We start from the raw sequence: 23,623 nt of genomic DNA on the forward strand, positions 1-23,623 counted from the left end.
GAATTATAGTCTAGTAGGGCCTACTACAGTAAGGCTTCTTACCCTCATATTATTGGCAAATGGATCTATCCTCATCAAGAATGTATAAACCATTCCATATTTAGACCTAATAAAAAAAATTATGATTTTGGATATTTCTGGGTTTCTAATCTGAGACAGTTTAAATTGGTCGGACTCCCAGAAGCTGGGTGCTGAGCGCTTTCCACTGTTCTTATTGGTAGTCCAGATTTATCACAGGTAGCTACTTTTCAATAGTAGAAATAGAAAATGAATAAAATAGAATTGTTTAACTAGAATACAGTCACCAGTTGCTCTAAATGTTACAAAAATTTAAATTAAGTTTTTTTTAATTAGGTAAATGGTTTATTACTAATTTACACTGATATAAATTTAGAGGTGGAATTTTCTCCTTTCCACCATATACTAATAAGATTTAACTTGTAGAACTGCCTTGCACATTGTAGAAGGCTTATATTCAAGTACAACATGCATATAATTTCCATATCTTGAACTACTGTAATATAAATATACAAGATTGTGTTTGTCTCTGCCTAGTTAGTTGAAATTCAGAGATAAAAACTTTGGTAACAGACAGCTATAGGAATTAACTGACATGCCACATGTTATCTAGAAGAAATAGCAGAAATTGTTCCAGTATTAATTGTAATTTTGTGATTGCTGCATTTAATGAAAAAAGTTGGTTTTCCTTTCCCCTGCATATACACAGTCCTTAATTAGATCATTTATCCCTGTTTTTTAACCTGCCTTAATCTCAATCAAGAAACTACTAAGGAACAAATAAGATGGCAGATCACCTGCCATGAAATCAATTTTTCATGTCAGTAGTTGCTGTATGCGTGTGGGGAAACTCTCCCTCAACACAAGAATACCTAAAAATGAGTGAGTTATGTTTAGGTCCCTGTAGTAAAGATACAACATGATTTGAGTACAAATCACTGCATTTCCACGTTATAAAAACGAGATGGTGGCTGCCGCTTTTCTCCCCTATGAAGCTGGCCACCGTCTTTGCTATAACTCTTCATGCAGCAAGGGGCAGCCCTTGATAACCCCATACGCATCTGACCTACTCCAAGGGATGTAGCAAACAGCGCTGAGATAATCGCAGAGGCGAGGGCCACTTGCAAAGCCCTCTTCCCGCAGCGCGGGGTGAGACAGACTCACCACTTTTCAATAATAAGGCCTCTAAGCTGCTTGGGTGATGGTTTGAAACGACAGGTTTAATTCTATAGAAATGTAATAGAGTCCCCTTCCCCCTTCACTTCCTTGACCCCAGAGAAAAGCTCTCTGGTAAGGTCGGGGCCTTACCGGGCAGTTGAGCCCTTTGTAGACATCAAGCGAGCCACAGTCCTAGTAATACCGACGCGAACCTGAAGAAAACCCTCAAGAGACAGACAAAAGCTGGTTGCTTGTCAAAGGCGGCCCTCCTACAACAGGGCTGTGCGCAGCCGGGCCCTCCCACACAACTCCCCCCGCACGCTGGGCAGGGGTGACAGGCGGCGAACACCTCAGCCCCGGCGCCGCTAGACTGGTCCCTTTTCCTTCAGTCTCTGTGCGGGGGTCTCAGGTAGGGTTAAAGGGTGTGTGTGAGAGACAAGGTCCCACTGGGGAGGTTCACACAACACTGCGTTCCCGCCCCGCCACCGGTGTTATTATTTAACTCCCCAGAACCAGGAAGTCGGACGCCGGAAACAGAATGGTTTAATAAAAAAAATCGCCATCGGGGCCACCGGGCAGCCGCGGAGGCCACTGGGAGATGAAGTTTAAAAGCGGGTGTGTGGCTCAGCGGAGGACTCCAGGTTCCATGGTGAGCCGCGCTGAAGAGGCCGGGTCGCGTCAGGACTACAGCTCCCATTGTATCCCGCGCGGGTTGGAACTACACATCCCATAATGCCCCGCGGTGGCCGGGCTGAGTCCGGCTGTGGCTGGCGGCGGCTCTCCGAGAGGCTGGTTCCTATTTAAACTCAGGCAAGGAGGAAAATGGCGGCGAGGAGCTGAGTCTGGGGGACTTGGGGGAAAGGAGACGCTAGCGAGTTCTGGCTCCCTTCCCTGGTGAGTAGGGGTGGAGTCCACACCAGGGGTCGAGTCCTAGCTCTTTCTCCCCCGCTTCCAGTTTGGGGGGCGGTGGAAGGACTATTGCTTGGGGGGAAGGTAACAGTGTGGGGTGAGGGTCTGAGGGGCATCTCTAGCCCCTGTGCTGGACGTGCCTCCCTTGGCGGCTGAGGCGGAGGGCGCTCCTCGTTTGTGGGGAGGCGAGGACTGAGGGATTGCTAAACCTGCGGGTCCGAGCGCTCTCTTTCCCTCCCCTTGCCAGGAGAAGTTTGAGGGGTGTGTTTGTGTGGCTGGGAGGGCGCTCCCTGCCCCAGCAGTAGAGGCGGTGGGGCCCGGAGATAGAAGGGCTACCCAAGTCCCTGTCCATTATCAGGTACACGCCCAGGCCTGGCAATTTGGGTGGCGGTCCCTGTGGCGACAGCCGAAACTACAGGAGTGCTCGGGGGTTTCTCTGCTGCTCCTCTCCGCCTCCGCTGAGTGGGGGGAGGTAAACTGGGATGAATGGGGGTCGGTGGGTGGGGACCAGGGGCCAGCCTGGATGTGAGATCTCAAAGCCCTTGTTTTGGTAAGTTTCAAGCGTGGCTTCTAGCCTTCGTCTCTCCCTCTGGAAACACTGGAATGGATGGTAGGGATTGGCAATTTGAGGTGATTTCCTTTCCTTGTCTCTCTTGTCCTCTTCTGTCTCATAACTATGGTGTGTGTGTGGTGTTGGGAGATGGAGGCAGGAACCAGCTTCCGGTGTGACTGGACGGCTAAGGGTGGTGGTGGTTGGCTACTGGTGTGCTTGGGTCTGTGGGGTGCTGTCTGAGGCTGAAATAATTCCTGTGCCCTATTCATTCTGTGCTTGCTTAGCCTTATTGTTGCTTTTCAGTGTGGTGGAAGCTGTTGCTTCTTAAAGCCCTGCACTTTACTCTGCCAACTCCATCAATTAAAATAGCCTTTAAAGCTATTTTTGTTCATTCGGATGGCTCCTCCTTTCCTTTTAAACTATTAGAAGGAAGTTCAATCTAGTGCAGGTTTACTTTGTCTAAAAGTTAATACAGAAAGAAAATGGAATCCTGGCTAAAATTGAAGTGGATCTTTAAAATGGGCAAGTGTCTGTCTATACAGTTTGTCTATAGTACCTTTCATCCAAACATACTTAAAATAGAATTCTTTAAATTTGTTAAATAATACATTTTAATATAAAGTAAATTTTTAATGTTAGAACTTACTTAGTATTGATGGTGTCTTTGCTGTACGTGACACAAAGATGCTTTCATTCTGGATTTTTTTTATTTTTTGGATTGCAGATAGCCACAATGTAATATATATTGTGTTTAGAGGGTGCAAAAAACCAAACAAAAGACTTTTACTAGAAAGTGTCTGATATGACCATTACAGTACCTCCTTAATAGTTAATAACTAGTGATTGATTGTTGAGCTATCACTTTAGCTTCTGCATACCATTCAGCCCCTCATTACTGCACTTAACATTCTTGTTCTCCTGTTGATGTAAATAACCAGGAAAGTAAATACCAGCACCTTTGTTGCAGTAATATGAGGTGAGAGAGTGATGGTAGACTTAAAAAAAAAAAAAAAAAAAAAAAAAAAAAAAAATCCCACCAAGAAACGTTCAACCACCACACTGGAGAGAAATGTGCAGTGTTGAACAACAAGCAAACTACTTAGTGTATAAAGCAAAGCTGGAAGAAGCACTTTTGCTTATTTTGAAGTCTAGGTTTCTATTTTTTAATAGGAAGATATAACACATGTTGCCTGTGGCTATATTAACTTGGAAATATGCATTGTATGCTAGTGTTTTCAGTGCATCTCACTTATCTGGCACCCACCGTACAGCTAAGACAAAATTCAGAGTGGGAGAGGAAAGAGAGCTTGACTGCAGTAGAATATTATCTCTTGGAGTCTTGTGCCTTTTTACAGTCATGCTGAACTAGAGGAGAACTTTACAAGACAAACCTTTATCTTACTGATTTTTATGTTACTGCTGTATGAGAAAACAAACCGAGTGAGGCTTCAGCAAAGGAAGACACCTTGGCTATATAAATTGTTTCCTATGTAAGATGATATAGGATACTGTAGTCTGACACTGGAGGTTGCTTCAGGTTCTGCATTTAAATGAGCAGTAATCTAAGATGTTATGATTGCAAAATATCCTGCATCGCACCTTGTGTTGCTATAACCTGTAGGAGAAATTTAATTGCAAAGATTAAAAAAAAAAAAAAGCCCAAAGAGGGAAATGAAATGGTTTAAACTAGTAAAATACCGGACATAAAGAGTTTATAAGGGAATGGAAGGGAGGCCTTAAAGCTGATTTTTGGGGAAAATGCTCATTGATAAGACCCTCCTGTTCATTTTTTTTTTACACTTTTTAAAAATCTATTGATAATTTCAATTTGAATAGTGTATTGAGGTGCAACTCTGAAAACTATCTCTATATATAAATTCCCATTTTATACATCAAATGTCTGCTACAGATTATATTCCAAATAACTAAGCAAAGGTGCATTGAATGCCTTTTTTTCCCCCCCACTTAGAAAATGAAAAGGAAAAAGCTTACGCAGTTCTCTCCAAATAATCTTGCTTAATTTAAAATTGAAGATTATTTCAAGAATGGATTTTTTACTTTTATGTAATTCTATGACCGTTATCAATAAACTGACTTTTTAAAACCTAGACAAAATGAAGTGAACTTGATTTCAATCTAGTTAGTGTAGTGTTAAAGAATAAGAAATTCTTTAATAAACGTATAGAATGACTACTGATGGTTTTAATCTTGACATTTAACAATGCAGAAGAGAACACTTTATGCTTTTTGATGTGTACTAAATTCAAGAAACCTTTATAAGTAACTATTATACTAGTTAATCACTAATAACTTGTTTGTGAAACCATTCTCACTGACTTGCACAGCATTACCCTTATGGAAAGCCTACTTAATGGATTGCCTTAGAATATCACTTTAAGCACATGTAGTGACATGATTTAACTCTTCCAGTGGTCTTAAATTTAGTTTTAAAGGTGTTTTCCAGATCTTAAAAATGCTAAATTCAATCCTTGCTCTGAAAATCTTTAATATTTTTAATCGGTTAAACAATTATTTGGGTTCAGAGTTGGTCTAGAAGATCATGAGAAAGGAGTTCTAAATAGGTCTCCAGTGGGGTTTGTCTACATGTCTAAACTGTATGGCAGCTTTGCCCTGACTTTACCAGAGGCATGCTGGGGATCAATGACTGCAAAAGCATAGGGAAAGACTAAAGGGTTGCTGGTGTGCTTAAAGTCAGATTGACCAGGGTTTTTTTTTTTGCTTGCAAGTTGGACCTTGTTCTTTTGGCTTGTAAGTAGATCAACTCTTGTGGATAGGCAGAATACTGAATTGTAACTAATAGAGGAGCAGCTAGGCTGCAGGGGGGAAAGTGTTCAGGTACCAAAAAAGCACCATTTGATGGTAGCTGTGATTATTACCAATAATGTAAGCTTGTTTTGATGAAAAACTGAATAAAGAATAAATCTTAAAACATGAGGGGGAAGTGGCTTTCCAGAAGTGCATTGACAAGGCATCTAAAATCACACTGAGATGCTGTGGTTGGCTCGCTTTAAAGCAACAACAAAAATATTTTGAACTGTTCAGTGGGGAAGGAACTGTTTCATGTTGCTATGTTTGAAACTGAGACTGCCCTTTGCATAGCTTGATGTGTTTTTAAGTGTACATACTAAAACCTTCAATAAAATTACCTTTACATCTTTATTTCCCCTGTTTCTTGAGTAACTGCAGACCAACATTTTCACATGCAACTTAAGGGGTTGGGAGAAGTGGCATGTCACTTTTCCGCCTTGCTAGTTCGGAGGGCAGTAGCACTATCTTGTGCTGGCTGGAACTGGGTTTTTGGAACTGTCATTCTGATCTAGAATGTTTAGAGCAGGGGTGGCCAACCTGTGCCTGAGAAGAAGCCAGAATTTACCAATGTACTTTGCCAAAGAGCCACAGTAATATGTCAACAGCCCCCCATCAGCTCCCCGCTCCCAGTGCCTCCTGCCCACCCAATCTTCGCCTCCCTCTCCCTCCACGCACCTCCCAATCAGCTGTTTCCTGGCATGCAGGAGGCTTGGGGAGAGGAGCAAGGGCATGGCAGGTTCGGGAAGGGGTAGAGTGGGGGCATGGCCTGTGGCAGAGCCAGGGGTTGAGCAGTGAGCACTCCCTGGTACATTAGAAAGTTGGCGCCTGTAGCTCCAACCCTGGAGTCGGTTTCTATACAAGGAGCCGCATATTGACTTCTGATGAGCCACATGTGGCTCTGGAGCTACAGGTTGGCCCCCCTGGTTTAGAGTGCAGTGCATTCTTCCCATGCCCTCTGCTAGCCCCAACACCTTCTCTAGGTAACACAGGACTTGATAGTCTGCCTTTTTGTCACAGGGATTCCCCTGTGCCCCCTCAGAGCAGTACAAATTAGTTACTTTGGCTTGAGGATCTGGCTTTTAGGCCAGAAAAAATAAATATATTCAGTATTTTAAGAAACCAACTTTTTTATATTTAGGTTGTAGCAGGCTCTGAATGGCCCAGTCACGTCCTAGATGGGAGACAGAGCACGTATGGGTTATATACTCCCCTGGACTGTGTTCTTGGTAGTCTAGTACAGTTGCTCTCAACCTTTCCAGACAACTGTACCTCTTTCAGGAATCTGATTTGTCTTACCTACCCCAAGTTTCACCTTAAACTATTTGCCTAGCGACCATTTCTCAGGTGAGGTACCTATGCTGATGGGAGAATCCTTCCCATCAGCTTAGATCAGTGGTTCCCAAACTGGGGTTTGTGAACCCCTGGGGGTTTGCCAGAAAAAAAATCATTAATGGCGGACAGAGGACCCCGGGTATTGGAGACAGCAGGTGGGACCTGGTTGTAGGGCAGACACCCCAAGCCCCAGGGAGACTGGGGCTGGGTAGTTGAGGCTGGCAGCCCGAGTCCCGGTGGTCAGCGGGGGAGCCAGCAGCCCGAACCCCAGCACTCCCCATGCATGGCTGGCAGCCCGAGCCCCAGGGAGAGTGGGACCGGGCAGTTGGGGCCTGGCAGCCCGAATCCTGCCCCCCATCAGTGGGGGGCCTGGCAGCCCAAACCCCAGCGCTCCGCACGGGGCTGGCAGCCCGAGCCCCAGGGAGAGCGGGGTCGGGCAGTTGGGGCTGGTAGCCTGAGCCCTGCCCCCCGTCAGTGGGGGAGCCGGCAGGCTGAACCCCAGGGAGAGCGGGGCCGGCAGTTGGGGCATCCATCACACTGAGGAAATTTAAACTTAAATCCCTGAAAATATTCATTTTTAGGAGGGGGTTCACGAGATTTCACAATTTAGTGAAAGGGGTTCGCGGGCTGTTAAAGTTTGGGAACCACTGGCTTAGATAGTGTCTTCACTGAAATACTACAGCGGCACAGCTGTGCTGCTGCAGTGTTTTAAGTGTAGACAAACCCTTAGTGCAATAAGGCCTGGTCTACATTATCTTCACACCTTTAGTTGATTGGTCTTAACTTTCCTGAGTGTCCCCATTTAGACATGGCATGAGCTTGCCCTTCCTTGACTGCAGACAGCACTGCCTCTTTTTGCATTTGGAAGGTTCTCCGCAGCCATAAGGCTGTAAACCTAATTTTTTTTTTTTTAATGAAACCTTCACTTTAGAAAGTGAGGAGGGTCGTCTGAATAAAATTACTTATTCAGGGCAGTGAGGTTTTTCTAGCCTTGTGATAAAACCTATTCCGTTGTCTAGGGTGACTTTTTTTTTTTTTTTCATTATGGCTTAGTGATGTGTACCTCTAAAGCAGGGATGGGCAAACTTTTTGGCCTGAGGGCCACATCTGGGTATGGAAATTGTAGGGTGGGCCATGAATGCTCACAAAATTGGGGGTTGGGCTGCAGGAGGGGGTGAGGGCTCCGGCTGGAGGTGTGGGCTCTGGGGTGGGGCCAGAAATGAGGAGTTCACGGTGCAGGAGTAGGCTCCAGGCAGGGGTGTGGGTGGGAGGGTGATGGCTCTGGCTGGGGGTGCAGGCTCAGGGGTGCAGGAGGGTGAGATGGAGTGGTTCAGAGGGCAGGAGGGGAATCAGGGCTGGGGCAAGGGGTTGGTGTTTGGGTATGGGAGGGGGTTGAGGTGCAGGCTCTAGGCGGCACTTAGCTCAAGCAGCTCCCAGAAGCAGCAATGTGTCCCCTCTCTGGCTCCTATGTGGAGGCATGGCCAGGCAGCTCTGCACCCTGCCCCATCTGCAGGTGCTCCCATTTGCTGGCCAATGGGAGCTGCAGCAGGTGGCACTTGGGCTGGGGGCAGTGTGCAGAGCCCTCTGGCTGCCCGTACATGTAGGAGCCAGAGTGGGAATGTGCCGTTGCTTCCGGGAGCCGCGCAGAGCAAGCCCATGATCCCGCTTCCCGACAGGACATCGAGAGCCAGGTTAAAATGTCTGAGGGGCCAGTTGCGGCCCCCGGGCCAGAGTTTTCCCACCCCTGCTCTAAAGCTTATTTGAAGGAGCATAAGTGGGCAAGGGATAGTGTCTATAAAATATTGTCCATTTGTGGAGAATTCCAACTAAACTTCTGGTTTCAGAGTAACAGCCGTGTTAGTCTGTATCCGCAAAAAGAAGAACAGGAGTACTTGTGGCACCTTAGAGACTAACAAATTTATTAGAGCATAAGCTTTCGTGGACTACAGCCCACTTCTTCGGATGCATATAGAATGGAACATATATTGAGGAGATATATATACACACATACAGAGAGCATAAACAGGTGGGAGTTGTCTTACCAACTCTGAGAGGCCAATTAATTAAGAGAAAAAAAACTTTGAAGTGATAATCAAGCTAGGCCAGTACAGACAGTTTGATAATAGGTGTGAGAGTACTTACAAGGGGAGATAGAGTCAATGTTTGTAATGGCTCAGCCATTCCCAGTCCTTATTCAAACCGGAGTTGATTGTGTCTAGTTTGCATATCAATTCTAGCTCTGCAGTCTCTCTTTGGAGTCTGTTTTTGAAGTTTTTCTGTTGTAATATAGCCACCCGCAGGTCTGTCACTGAATGACCAGACAGGTTAAAGTGTTCTCCCACTGGTTTTTGAGTATTTTGATTCCTGATGTCAGATTTGTGTCCATTAATTCTTTTGCGTAGAGACTGTCCGGTTTGGCCAATGTACATGGCAGAGGGGCATTGCTGGCACATGATGGCATATATCACATTGGTAGATGTGCAGGTGAACGAGCCCCTGATGGTATGGCTGATGTGATTAGGTCCTATGATGATGTCACTTGAATAGATATGTGGACAGAGTTGGCATCGGGGTTTGTTACAAGGATAGGTTCCTGGGTTAGTGGTTTTGTTCAGTGATGTGTGGTTGCTGGTGAGTATTTGAAAGAAAAACATCGAAGTGAGATACTTAAATGTAGTAGTGTGATTTTTATCATGAAACTGTTTCCCTGCTCTAAACTTGTACAAATTGCACACGACATTCCATCTCATTAAGATGTCCTCGTAATGGGATACTTTTCTTCCCTAGGTGAAAACCTTTGCTGCCTCTTGAGTCTCAGGGAATTCTGAGACTAGTTAGTGAACACTAGGGATTATCATTGGATATGGTGTTTTAACAAGTCACTTTGAAAATCATTCTTTTAAGGTAGTTTTTCAATGAAGAAGGGAAAATCTGAGAGGGAATTTCAAGGCAGTTCAAGCACTGTTCTGAAAGTTCACTAATCTTAAGAAGAATGAGGACTGAGCTTGGAAGGTTTCTACAAATTTAAATTCCAGTAAAAATTGCAGAGTAGCTCTCTGGATTGCCCATGTCTGCAGCTGTTGACATGTTATTTAACCCATGTGTTCCTGATGTACATAGGATGGATGATGTTATCCATTTTCTTGGACTCTGTAGTTACTGTAGCGTTGTTATATACATACAGGATGAATACCATATATACTTGATCATAAGCCAGTTTGTTTATAAACTGACCCCCCCCCCCCCAAGGTGGATATTTAAAAATGGAAAATGTTTATGACCCACTCATAAACCGACCCTATAATTCAGGGGTCAGCAAACTTTGGCTCCCAGGCCATCAGGATAAGCCGCTAGTGGGCCGAGATGGTAGCGTCCGCAGGCACTGAGGTAAACCTAAGTAAACAGTGTCCCCGTGCACCAGCTGCTTACCCTGATGGGCCGGGACAGCAACTGGTGGGGAAACTTGTTTGGGGGGAGAAGCTGGGGGTCAGGGAGTAACCCCTGTGACCACCCCCACATGACCCCACCCCTAGCCTGGGACCCCCACACTCTCTGGCCTGGCTGGAGCTGCTCCGGCAGGCTGGGCAGTGCGGCTGCAGCCTGCTCCCATGGGCCAGTCCAGGCAGCGCGGCCGCAGCATGTTCCAGCAGGCTGGGCCGGGCTGCAGCATGCTCCGGTGGGCCAGGTGGTGCAGCCACAGCCCGCTCTGGGGGGCGGGGCCGAGCAGCATGGCTGCAGCCTGCCAGCCCCGGAGCTGCAGCTGCTTCCGAGGCTGGGGGGAGAGCAGTGTGGCCAGAAGCAGAGAGACTCTGGCCCCACCTCTTCCCTTCTGGCTGTGCTGCCTCTCCTTGCTCCCTCAGTTGGGGGGAGGGGCAGTGTCCCACCTCTCCCTCTCTGTACCCATTCATAAGCCAACCCCCTTCTCTGGTGCTTCCCTTTTTTAATAAAAATATTTGGCTTATGAACGAGTATGTACGGTACTTAAATTTACCACTGAAAACAAAGAAAAATACTAAGAATAGTGGATAAGTAATGGGCAGGAAGCTTGCAGTTGTATTGTGGTGCTTATTGTTACAAATCTGAAATCTGTAATATAAACAAATGTAGAAGCTGTGTCAGGGAAGTGGGGATACTAATGGCTGTAGAGTTCAAGTGGTCATTGCTTTTAATTCTACTTAATTAGAATGTAAAGCATAAAACTATCCACCATAGTGAGGTGGTGGATATCCTTTCATAGGATACTGAAAGCAAGTAATTCTAATTGAGTGTGTAATTGATACTCCTGCAAATGCAGTAGCGAACACTACTGCAGGGCCATGTAGTATATTTTTAAATTCTAAAACAATATGCTCATGCTATGACTTCTCCTAATATATGTAGACACAGTAATGGGCTTCCTAAATTTCTTTAAGATCTGCATGTGTCAAAAGCCAATTTTCTTTATATTCTAACTTTAAATTGAGAGGAAAACTTCCCCAAGAACTACTTGTCAAATAGCACTTGAGGTATGGCAAGGAATCTAAACACTGCATGGGTATAAAGCTCTGTTCAGTCCCATTGGCCAAATACTGAATGAGCTAAGCTGCTTACATACAGATAATGGTGTGAAGTCAAGTGCAGCTTCCAGTGCCTGAAAAGCCTGGTGACAAGATGGCTTGTGAACTAACTTGATAGAAGTGTGTCAATCAACTTTTTTGTTTAACTTTTATGATAATTCTTTTTGGAGGGCTTTTGTTAATGGAGACAAATCACATTTATTTAGTGATTGCAGAAATGTAGGCAATTTCAGGAAGGGTATAATACAAATATTTTAAAAAAATAAAATTGAGAATGTATAAACCACAAAGTAATGATATGCTAGCAGGCTATTTATTAAAAATGCTGCATAACTGTAGAGGTAGTAATCTTAAATTAGATCACAATAAGTGCTCTGTCCTCATCAGTATTTTAAACTTCCCACTATAATTGGTGGTAAACTGTTAATAGTTAAAAGTATTCTCCTTCCCTGTGTGGTAAGTATAGGTAGCAGAGGATAAACAAATCATACTGCACACTTTATTAACTGTCCATGTTTCTTTTGAAAACTGTAGATAGTTGTCAGGGATGATCTAGGTTTACTTAGGCAGGACTAAGTGCAGGGGGTTGGAGTACATATTATTATCATCATCATCGTTTGTCACTCCAAAACTGCAGCCAAGGCCTGGTGGTGTCACTCACCTCAAATAGTTCTTTGACAGTTCGGGATGTTAAGGGGCACTTCATCAAACAACATTCAAATCTTTACTTAGGCTTTCCCCATTCATATTTGGGGTTCCTCAGCTTTCTTTTGGTCTCATCGTCCCCAGCCTTTGCCACCCTGGCTGTTGCTTGATTTAGAGTACACAAGTGGTTTTTGTTAGTTTAGTGCCTGCAGGGAATTGTTCTGAAGGAACCAGGTTCTCCAGGATGATTTCTCACCATTTTGTTACTCTGTAGCTTTCCATGTTGTATTTTGAGGAAAGACTTTTCTGAGGTGAAGTACTTTCTGGATTTCCTCCTCTCGGATGGTGGAATGTGTCCACACAATGGATGTATTGGATCGTGTACCTGTGTGTGTGGTGTGGTGTTTTATTTATTTATTTTATTTATTTAAATTGAAGGCATCCTCCCTTGCTGATGGAGGAGCAATCCTGGCAAAGTACTATAGTGATAATGTGGGAGTTGGCTTCAGAATCCCTTTGATAGTCCTGCAGGACTGATTTCAATATCAGTTTTGTGTACCTGGCTTGAGTTTGACCAAAAACCTGATGAGGTTCAACAAGGACAAGTGCAGAGTCCTGCACTTAGGACGGAAGAATCCCATGCACTGCTACAGACTAGGGACCGAATGGCTAGGTAGCAGTTCTGCTGAAAAGGACCTAGGGGTCACAGTGGACGAGAAGCTGGATATGAGTCAACAGTGTGCTCTTGTTGCCAAGAAGGCTAACGGCATTTTGGGCTGTATAAGTAGGGGCATTGCCAGCAGATCGAGGAACGTGATCGTTCCCCTTTATTCGACATTGGTGAGGCCTCATCTGGAATACTGTGTCCAGTTTTGGGCCCCACACTACAAGAAGGATGTGGAAAAATTGGAAAGAGTCCAGCGGAGGGCAACAAAAATGATTAGGGGTCTGGAGCACATGACTTATGAGGAGAGGCTGAGAGAACTGGGATTGTTTAGTCTCCAGAAGAGAAGAATGAGGGGGGATTTGATAGCAGCCTTCAACTACCTGAAGGGGGGTTCCAAAGAGGATGGAGCTCGGCTGTTCTCAGTGGTGGCAGATGACAGAACAAGGAGCAATGGTCTCAAGTTGCGGTGGGGGAGGTCCAGGTTGGATATCAGGAAAAACTATTTCACTAGGAGGGTGGTGAAACACTGGAATGCGTTACCTAGGGAGGTGGTGGAGTCTCCTTCCTTGGAGGTTTTTAAGGCCCGGCTTGACAAAGCCCTGGCTGGGATGATTTAGCTGGGAATTGGTCCTGCTTTGAGCAGGGGATTGGACTAGATGACCTCTTGAGGTCCCTTCCAACTCTGATATTCTATGATTCTATATAGGGACATGTTACTCTGCAACTAAGTAACATGGGGCATGACTGGTTGCTGTGTGTTTTGGGATCAGCTCCCCATTTTGTATTGGTCAGTTGCTGAAGTATACAATTCCTGGAGTTCACTTTCTTTTTCAGCTTCTTGATGTGCTCTTTGAAAGTATGTGTTCTGTCTAATGTGACCCTGTGATACAACAGATGTCTGTAGTGCTCAAGGACTGTACCATCCTGTGATATTTGGAGTTTTTGCTTGGCTTGCTAGTGCTACAGATGGAAGATGCACGTATGTCTTGCAAGGGTTGGCATTCAGGAATGGAAGTGCAATAGTATTTTCCAAGTATACTCAGGGAGCTAGTTAGAATGTCCTCCGTGTCCTCAAAGATTTCTGATTATCTGCATAAATGAAACTTTACACGTTGGAAGATTCTGGTTAACTTGTGTAGACATTAAACCGCCTTAGGGCAATCCATTCAATTGAGTATGCTGTAGACTTTTCTGACCATCCATCCATGACAAAGAAATAGATTCTTGAGCATGGAGGAAATGTCCTGAACCATCTTGCCACTTCTCAAAATTCTTACTAATATCAATAGAAATACACAATGGTTTGCTGTTTTAGGCAGCCCACAGTTTAACAAACACAGCCCCTCTATTTTTGCTGGTTTTGGAGCCATCTTCAATAAATTGACTTAAGCTTACAATTTGGCCACCATGTGAATGTCCTGGGCAGAAATTGGCTTGGTCATCAGTCGGCTGCCCTTCTAATATTGGTGCTATGCTACCATTGTCACCTGTTCATACAGCTTGTAGGTTAAGCAGAGTAAAGCTGCTGGGATGGTAACTCTGGAGTTGAGCCGAGCAACCACTTTGGTGTCTCTCCACAGCCTGAGTGTTTCATTGTCTCCATACAAGAGTTAGTCCAGCAGGCACTTCTACATGCTTTTCCCAAAGTGTGGTAATAGTTCATTAGACACATAGTTAGTTGCTTCCCACAATTCAGGGTTTTTATGACTATTGTCACTCTTCAGTGTTGAGCTGCTCATTGTGGTCTTTGCTGTTTTTAGAGAGTGTGCAAAGTTTTGCTTGTTTCATTCTGTTCTTTACTTTTTGGTTTACTGTTTTAGAATGAGTTGGTTGGGAGAGACTATGGCAATGTACTTGAGCTGTAATGCATCAGCTGGGGGTGGGGTGGGGTGAGGGCGGGGGAAGAAGGGCACTGTGTGTGTGGTGTTTAGGTTTTTTTTTTTTTGGTGGTTGTTATGGCACAGGGTTTGTTTCAGTCGGCACTCTCAAGCTGCTCCTTTCCAATCTCTCTCATAAGCATTTTGCTGAGCCTAATAGTGGTGTGTGTTTTTCTCCACCCCCCCCCCCCACCCCACCAAAGGGATCTAAATCAAATAGTTTTGAATCTTGTTGGTGGCTTGTCTGTTGTGAATGCCCACGTACATGTGTCTGACACATCTGGGGATGTACTTCTGGGCAGTCTTCCCACACCAGGGAGACACATTCTACGTAGTGCTTGCATATTGGAGTAATATTACAGAAGGTTTCGTCCAGTTCAGAGGAAAAGCTTCTCGGTCACTTCCAGCCTTAATTTTTTACATTTAAGTAGATGGTACAAATGCATTTCCATTATGTATGTTAAATGTTGTTGAATATTCTGCATCCTTTCTCTTCTGTCCTCTTCTCCCCCGCCCCTCCCCCAATGCATTTATCCTTGCAACACAATGGAATGTCTGGGAAGAACTATTGTGGCCTTACTCTTCAATCTGAATTCAAACACAATACAAAAGCAAAGATAGCATCACTATGTGACTGTCAATTGCAGTCCAACTCCTGCCATCATAGTACACTACTACATTCAGTATAGTGCATTTTGTATAGCAACTATATGCCTACATTCAATATGGTGTTTTTAACAAAATGCAAAATCTTAATGAAGCTCTTACTGTATCTAATATCTGGGAGGTGAGGCCATCAACTTTTATGCAGCTTATGAAGTCTGCAAAATAAGGAGATTCTACTTTGCGTATTTCATTAACTGGTGTTGGCATGTACATAACTTGGTGATTACTATATTTTAAAACTTTCTGATTTAATCCGAATCAATTTTTAAAATCTATAATTGCAGATGTATAACTTTGAGCAGGCTAAAAGTTTTCTTGTTTAAATTAAAGAAAAACATTTTTAAAACAGCATCCTTTTTAAAGCAAAAGAAAATCTAAGTATAAAGGGAGGAAACATAACCTAAACATCTTGTTTAGATGCTAGGAACATTACATGGCGTTGTGTATTGATATAGTGCTTTCTTAATTTGTAAATCAATGTCATACAGCTATTTATATTCAAGCTTGTTTAAAAACCTTGGTTTGTAATTAAAACTTCTCTGGAACTACTTTCTTAAGAACATAATTAAGTAGAAAGGATTTTATTTTTATTTTTTTATTTGGGTTAATATAAATATAATTTGTTGGCCTCGTTCTTATTAAGTATGGCTCCAAATCAGGGGAATCAAGTCCAAAACCGCTCTTTACAAACAGTTACCCTCTTATGTTTAATAAATATAAAGAATATGCCCTTATTAAGGGAAAGGAGGACATTAGGGCTGAACTAGAAGACCCTTATTGTATTGAGCAGTTTGCTTTATTCAAGATCTAGTTTTCTGTACACAGCTGTACTAACTTGGTGAGCTTCCAAGGGTTCTATATCATATGTGCACCTCTACCCCTGATATAATGCGATCCACTATAACACGAATTCAGATATAACACGGTAAAGCAGTGCTCCGGGGAGGCAGGGCTGCGCACTCCAGCAGATCAAAGGAAGTTCGATATAACGCGGTAAGATTTTTTTGGCTCCCGAGGACAGCGTTGTAACTGGGTAGAAATGTATAGCTTGGCTGGAAATCATTTTGAAAGTCCCTTCAAAATATACTGTAATTATCTGGACTTGAAATGAAATTACTAAATCCCTAATTACTACTTCTCTCCCCAATGTGGTGTATGTTATTTCAAAATGGCTATGTAACACTTCTCATATTTTGGTTCAGTTCTCTGGGGTTTTTATTGCTATTGGTGGTGCTTTTATCTCAACAAAACTTGTTTAAATTATTGGTTCTATCAAGTCAGAATTCTAGAGCTGGTTGGGCTTTAGTTTTGAGAATTTTTTTTTATAGATCTCTCAAACTGTGGAAATTTCCAAGATTGACAAAAAATAGATTTGAGGTCCTGGCCTTATAACTGCTTTATAGGAAGAAAGATAGGAAAAGGAACCGCAGACATTCTGGATGTCAGCCTGTGAATTTTTCCACTAGTTCCTTTAATAACATGCAGGCATGTTTATGCTTTTGGTATTTCAGTCAGCAGTTCCACTCTGAGTAGAATTTCAAGCTTCTCAGTCAGTGATGAAATGATTGGCCAGAGTTTTACAGAGAGCAAGGCATAAATACATTTACACTTCCTAGTTAACACTAAGTTCCTATTTAACAATGCTTGTAATAGGTTAAATGAATTATAATCTCACAAAATCAAAGTATTATTGGATCTGTGCCGAGTGTAAATACCTATGTTTGGGGTTATCCCTTTTTTCCCTCTTCCTTTTGGCATCCAGATTTTCAATCTAGACTATAATTTAAAACATGAAGGATTTTGTATTGCAGAGCTAGAAATTTGATTGGCAGTTCTGTAATACGTTCAAGAAAAAAGGACCAGCTGCTGAGCAAAAGTAGTTTGGCTTAACCAGTGGGTTAATCTGACTAACCCAGAACAAATCTGCTGCCCAACATTTTGCGTAGGAAAAGAAGGAATTTCCATACTGAATAGACCTAAGGTCCATCAGAAGCATGAGAGGCTTCAGAGGATACCATATTACGCCTCATCCAGATCTCGAATAATAGACCGACTGTTTTAAACACTGTAGTGGAAGAGATTCAATCTTATGCAATTTTTGTCAATTATAACTCTGGCTGTTGATACTCTCTCTAAATGTCCAGTTCCTTTTTGAATATTAAGTTCTTGACCTAAATGAATTCCACAAATTAATTACACATTGTTTGGAAAAAGTATTTTCTTCTTACCTGATGAATTTCACACCTCCTTTTTAATTTAATTGAATGTCCCTTTGGCTCTTCTCTTGAGACAAGGAGACCAGAAGTTCCTAGTCTACCCTCTTATCTTAAATTCTGCAATATCCTTTCGGAAATGGGGTGAGCAGTACTGCCCACAGTTTTCCAGTTCAGGCCACATTAACTTTTATAACAGCATTTTAATAATCTCTGTATTATTCACTAGCCCATTCCTTGTGTAACAGAATACCTTGTTTCCTTTATTTGACCACAACTGCGCATTGAACAGAAGTTGCTATTGAGCTGTCTGCAGGAAGGACAAGAATTTATTCTTTGCCTTTTGTGCAGCCACAATATAAGAAATTTAAAAATCTTTATTTTGCAATTGATCTACCTCAGCCCAAGATTTCCTCCACTGACTCTTGTCTACAATCTTGTTTAACTTGTCGCAGGTTATTGACACGTGAACGTGTCTTCTGAGAACAAAGCCAGAGAAGAGGATGCTTACATGCTTAGTGGATGGCGCATAAACATCTTGTAATCCACCAAGTCAAGAATAGTCTGTCAGAACAAAACTCTTATTCTAGAAGGCTCTGACAATCTGCTTACATTAGCCTCAAAGAACAAGCTATCAAAGCCCCAACTTCAAAATGCAGGTGGCAATGGTCAGTCCATGACCTGTCTGGAAGTTATAAGTCTAACTCAACTACTAGATCCAATATACGGCCAGCTGTATAAATTGAGACTGTAACTGCCTGGGAGAGCCAGTGGTGGCTAGAAAATATTGAGCTCACACAGCACTAAAAGTCAGATATAAACTGCATAAGTGTGGATTAGTGGCAAGAGTAAATGTTCTATAGTTGATAAATACAATCAAGGTGTGACCGTATCTAGAACAGACTCGTGCTCCAAAAGTAGAGTGGCTTCACCTGCTTCTGGAGCATATATATGCCTCCAGGCCTTGAGCAGGGCTCATGGAGGTGTATATAACACCTAGGTTTCTTGCCTGTTTTATCATGTGAAACTTTTTTAGAGCTCTCTATCTTGTAGTATTTAATATCCTTAATCTAATTTTCTTAAAATGTAGTAACTATAAATCCTAAAATGCTAAACTATACATTGAAGTTAAGGTATGCAAGAGTTTTACTGAAAAACAACTCCACTCATTTGAATGAAGATTCCTATTTGAATTTTACTTCAAATTCTATATTTACTAGAGTACTGCAGAACACTTAAATCAGATTGTTTGAAATGTATTGAACACCGAATTTCTTCACAGTGGTTCTGCATAAAATACTTTACTAAAGTTCACTTTTGTATTGCTTAGGAATTAATTCCTAAGAGCCACATTTTAAAAATATATTCTGGAGCTGAGTAAGCCTTTGGCATGCTGGACTGTCTTTCAAAATAAGATTTCTGGCTAGCTTGGAAATACTAAAGGTTGTCTCTTTGGTTTGTTTCAGCACTCATGAAAAGTATTTTGAGAAGACCAGTTTAGAAAGCTACCACTACACTATTTCTGAACACCAAAAAAGCAGGTAAAGTTCTGTCTGTGAAACACTAATTCCAGTGCATGTATGTCTTTGTAATTGCATTACTAGTAACTTTTAAAGTTATGTAAGTGAACAAGCAGATATTCTTAATGTCCTTTTGAAGAGGGAATTTAATAGAGCAATGGAAATTTACATGATGCTTTGTAAAATATGAGGAAGAGGGCCAGTGAGGAGTGAGTATTTTACTTTTGCCCAAGTGACTTCAACTTTATTAAATCTTAATATGAGATCTTCTAAAAGCAGTCTCTCCTGGCATCAGTGAAAAGGGTTTGGCCATACCCACCCCAAGCTGTCAAGTCTCTCCCCCTCCCACTTTCTTAATGTCCTTTTCATGTTCTATTCCAGAGCATTCTAACACTTCCTGAGCTTAGGAGGCCTATCCTATTCCCAAGGTGACAGCCCCATGTAGAGTAATTGTGTGAGGTGACCACCAGGCTTCATGCAAGTGCCTGGTCTTCGTTGATAGCATCTCACGGACGATGATAGTAGGCATAATGTTCTCTCAAAAATCCTTCTTTTAGCACTTGACTAAATACAAGCTGCATTAGTTTTAACAACTTTTAAATTTAAACTGGTGTAAACCCATCTTTAGATGCTTATTTGGGTTCAGCTTAAACCTGTTCCTAATTGACTTAAGCCAAATTGAAACGATCCTGTCTTAAACTGAGAATAGGCCACATGACCTTCTTCACTAGTTCAACTAAATTGGTTTTGAAATCCACCTTTAGTTCAACCTATGCAGCTTTCGCATATAGAAAAGTCCTTACCCTAACAAAGCAACTTTTGACTGGCAAGATAATTGTAGAAGCTTTCATAATTTCCCATTACCCAAGTAAATGGGCATGAACATAATATTGTAACATGCACATGTTGAACTGAAACTTTTATATGAATCCACTGTTCCCAAAGACTTCTTGTTCCCCTTAAATCAGTGGTCCCCAACCTTTTTGTGGCCAGTAGCACATTCATGTTTTCAGAAGAGTGTGACGGGCACCAACAATTTTTCAAGGCTTATTTTGTATTTGTACATTAAATACAAAAAAAACATATTGCATAATATATGAATCGAGAAGCCACAAGAACAGAACACCGGCGCCCGCAGCCCCAGAGTACTCTGTCCCCAGCAGGTGCAGGCCCCCAGCTTCTCTCCTCTGCTGGGCACTAGGTGGGCCCCGCGCCTGCTGGGAACAGAGAACACCATGCCTGCAGCCCCAGAGTTCTCTGTCCCTGGCAGGCACGGGGCTATGGCTTCTCTCTGGCTTAAGCTGTGGCCCCGCGCCTGCTGGGGACCGAGAACACTGGCGCCTGCAGCCTGCAATCCTGGAGTTCTCAGTCCCCGTCAGGCACGGGGCCGCGGCTTCTCTCCCCTGCTGGGCACTAGGCAGGCACACACAAATGACCCGGCAGGCGCCATGGTGCCCGCAGGCACCACGTTGGGGACCACTGCCTTAAATGTTGAAACCTGTGCTAGTTTTGGGGATTGTTTTATTTGTTACTTTTTTACCTATCTGAGGCAAAATGCTTAACATTTTGGGTTGGAGGAGCTGTTGGATTAGTTGGGGTGTCACAGGGTAACTGGCTCCTGTAGGAGGGAGCTTGGTCTAGTGCACCTGTGATTGATTAGTTGCCTCCTAAGTGGGCTTAGAAGAAGGCACATGAATCCTACAAGGGAGGAGGCTGGGTGAGCCAGCATGTGAGGAGCAAGGAAGGTGGTGACTGAGAGCTGACTAGGATAGACAGGGAAGCTGCAGAGTGTGGGAGGGTCTACAGGACCTCATTGTGAATAGTGAGGCATTACTAGGAGATCCAGGGGCGGGAGGGCAGGTTAGCTTACTGATCATTCTGAGCAACTGCTGAAGGCTTGAAAAAAAAAAAACAGCCTGTGCTGACAAGCTGGACTGTTTGGATAGAAGTTGACTGGTTACTCAGATGGATGGCCTGGAGAACAGAGTCCTGGAACAAGCACAGAAAGGAACTGAGAACCAAATGCTGGTGGACTCATGGGTGGGTGTTTTGGAAGTGATCCGTTTGGAGAGGGAAATGGAAAATTGCTGTCTTAAAATGGAAAACTGGGTTTGATCATTAGGGTTCCCAGGATTACTGCGCACCGGCATGAATAAGTCATGCCCATAGGTGGGTCTTTGACTTGAATAGTGAGAGAGATGATTGTGCTCTTGGCTAGACCAAGGGAAAACTGAAGTAGGGCACACCTGTTATGCTGCAGGGGGCACCCAGTTGGGGCCACCTTATTATAAGGTTCTCTGGGTCAATTATTCTGCTGTACCAGTGGAGCCTATAGTTTATCTGCCAACACATTGAAACTACAAACTGCTTTGTCTTCACTAGGATTTTACCATTTTAGTTGCTGTGTGATAGGTAACATGGTAAGAAAACACCTCTTCCTAGTGAAGACAAGACCCTACAGGCATGTCTTCACTATATTTAGCTGATACACTTCTGTATCAAGTTTGTTCCTAGGATAAGCCAAATATGTAGTGTCCAGACTATCTGTCCTGAGAGTTATACACTCCAAACACTTGTTCAAACTAGCATGTACAAACGTGTTGTCTGACAGTTGCTAAACTCTACTGTAGAAAAATCCTCAGTGGTTTGTTCATTAAGCTTTTATACTGAAAAAATCATTTAATTTGTGAGGTCTAAACTAACCATCCAATGCCATAAAGCAGGATGGACTGAGAAGAGCACAGGTACAGTATTAACAGTGCTTTCAATTGTTACAACAACACTAGTTTTATGTGTTCTAGTACTTAAATTCCAGTGTGTTGCCTAGATTAACCATACTAGTTTGTCAAATCCTATTTTAGGAGACAGCATTTTTTGTCCCTCAATTGTTTTTATAGCTTGCTTTTTGCAGTGTAAATATTAGTTTAAAACACTTCTAATGAGTTAATTGTGGATTTTGGGACAGTATTTTCCTCACAAATTAACTTCTACTTATATTTGGAAGTACTACTCTTTTCCACAAGCAAGCTACGTACATGATTCTGTAAGTTTCTGGCTTTGAGGAAAAAATCCTTCCTTCCTTCCTGAGTTTTCAGTAGGCTTCTGTTAGCAGAAATACTTGCTAGCTTGCAAATGTTCTGCTGTTGAATACCAATCTGACTTTTTTTTTTAAATAACGAAGTGAATTCCCAGAAAATAACTTACTAGTGAGACTTGAAATAATATTGGTCTGTACTGAATTAAATGCATGCTTGAGCAAACTGTAGTGAATTACATCTTTTTTTTTTTCTTCGAGTTTTGAGGATGACCTAGCACTTTATGGGTAGCTTAGTTTTGCTAGATCTCTTTACATAAATGAGTACTAGTTCATTTTTCTCTGTATTTGTCCAGGAGTATCTGCTTATCCCCTCTTAATAGAAGGATTCTTTTTCTGGAAACATAAGCGAATGAGCTCAGTTATGAGATTATGGTGGGTGTCTCATTTGTGGTGGAATAACTTTAAATTAAGAGCAATAGTAAGCTTTCAGTTGAGCAGACTTTGTCATTCAATTATATAAATGTCTTAAGTTATTCCTTTCAGTTGAACTGGTACTTTAAAGAACTCCAGTTCTTTAAAAGTTAAACTCTCAGATGAAGAACAGATGAGACTGTCCTTACTTCTAAAAAGTAAAGTGCAGAGAAAGTTGCAAGGAATAGTCACTCCAGCCTTCATGCAGATATCTTCAGTCAAAGGCAATCACCTGAATGTTTAGTGTAGCTGAGCTTGAATGTATTACACAAACCCCTACATTAACAGAATGCTGTTTGCAAAGTCAGCACTCGAGTTAATAAATGCCAGAATTAAGGTTGCCTGTACAACCTTAATTTGCCCCTTTATGTGTATGCATTATGATAATATTTAATTCCATTATCACATTGAGCAAACTGGAAAAAATATTCCATTATGTGGTACAGTATTGACACCCATGGGGATCATCAGCAGGGTTGAAGCCTTTAGTTCATTGTGCAGACCTGTACACTTGAGCTAAAGGAGTAACTGGTAGCTGTAGTAAATTCTCGTCTATGAATTAGCACTACAGGGGGGTAGCTATTTTGCCAGTAGGTTTCACCGATTCTTGCTGACAGTGAAGGAATGATGGGGGGGCGGGGGGGTGTTTCCATTTCAGACTGTGTGGAGGAGAGCATGCTGTAGAGGACACAGATTCTTCTGTTCATTCTCCTGAGTTTGACCCCTTTTTTTCCCATTCCCTCCAACCTGTCCCTGTTTCTTGACTACACCTGGCTCCTCATACCAGTCCCATTCTCCTCATCTAGTTAGTCTACTCCTCAGGCTTTTCAACCCACTCCCATTGCCCAGCAAGTTCCAGACTCCCTATCCCAGTCTCCTTGTCCAGTCAATCTGTTCCAAATCTCTCTTCGTTCCCAGTCCCTTGCTTTTGCATGTGATTGATCTTTATATCCAGAAAGATTTGAGAATATTAAGATTCCAATTTACTAGCTTTTAAATAAGCAAACTGAGGAAAAACAACAACCCAAAAAACAAATTCCACCATGTGGAACCATAGTGACCCCCAACTTGGGTCATCTGCAGGGTTTGGGCCATTAGATGGGTTTCACAGCTATTTGCTTATCAGAGGGGAGAGTGTAGAGATTAAAGACTCTTGGGTTCAGTTCCAGGAT

At 42.8% G+C, this 23,623-nt stretch overlaps 1 protein-coding gene across 16 annotated transcripts in view; it reads left to right on the forward strand.

Annotated features, from left to right (window-relative positions):
• Window positions 1-1,429: 1,429 nt before the first annotated feature.
• NCOA3 (nuclear receptor coactivator 3) overlaps window positions 1,430-23,623 on the forward strand; it is a 145,485-nt gene continuing 123,291 nt past the window's right edge. For 2 of the 16 annotated variants that reach the window (XM_024108810.3, XM_065566636.1), the window contains exons 1-2: window positions 1,498-2,070; window positions 18,890-18,964. The gene's annotated coding sequence lies outside the window, so the exon portion shown is untranslated. Of the gene's footprint in view, window positions 2,071-17,961; window positions 18,092-18,889; window positions 18,979-23,623 lie in introns of those variants that run through there. The other 14 variants (XM_065566626.1, XM_024108807.3, XM_024108809.3 and 11 more) reach the window with 11 other exon arrangements.

This window comes from Chrysemys picta, chromosome 13 (genome assembly GCF_011386835.1).
Source record: "Chrysemys picta bellii isolate R12L10 chromosome 13, ASM1138683v2, whole genome shotgun sequence".
NCBI lineage: Eukaryota > Metazoa > Chordata > Testudines > Emydidae > Chrysemys > Chrysemys picta.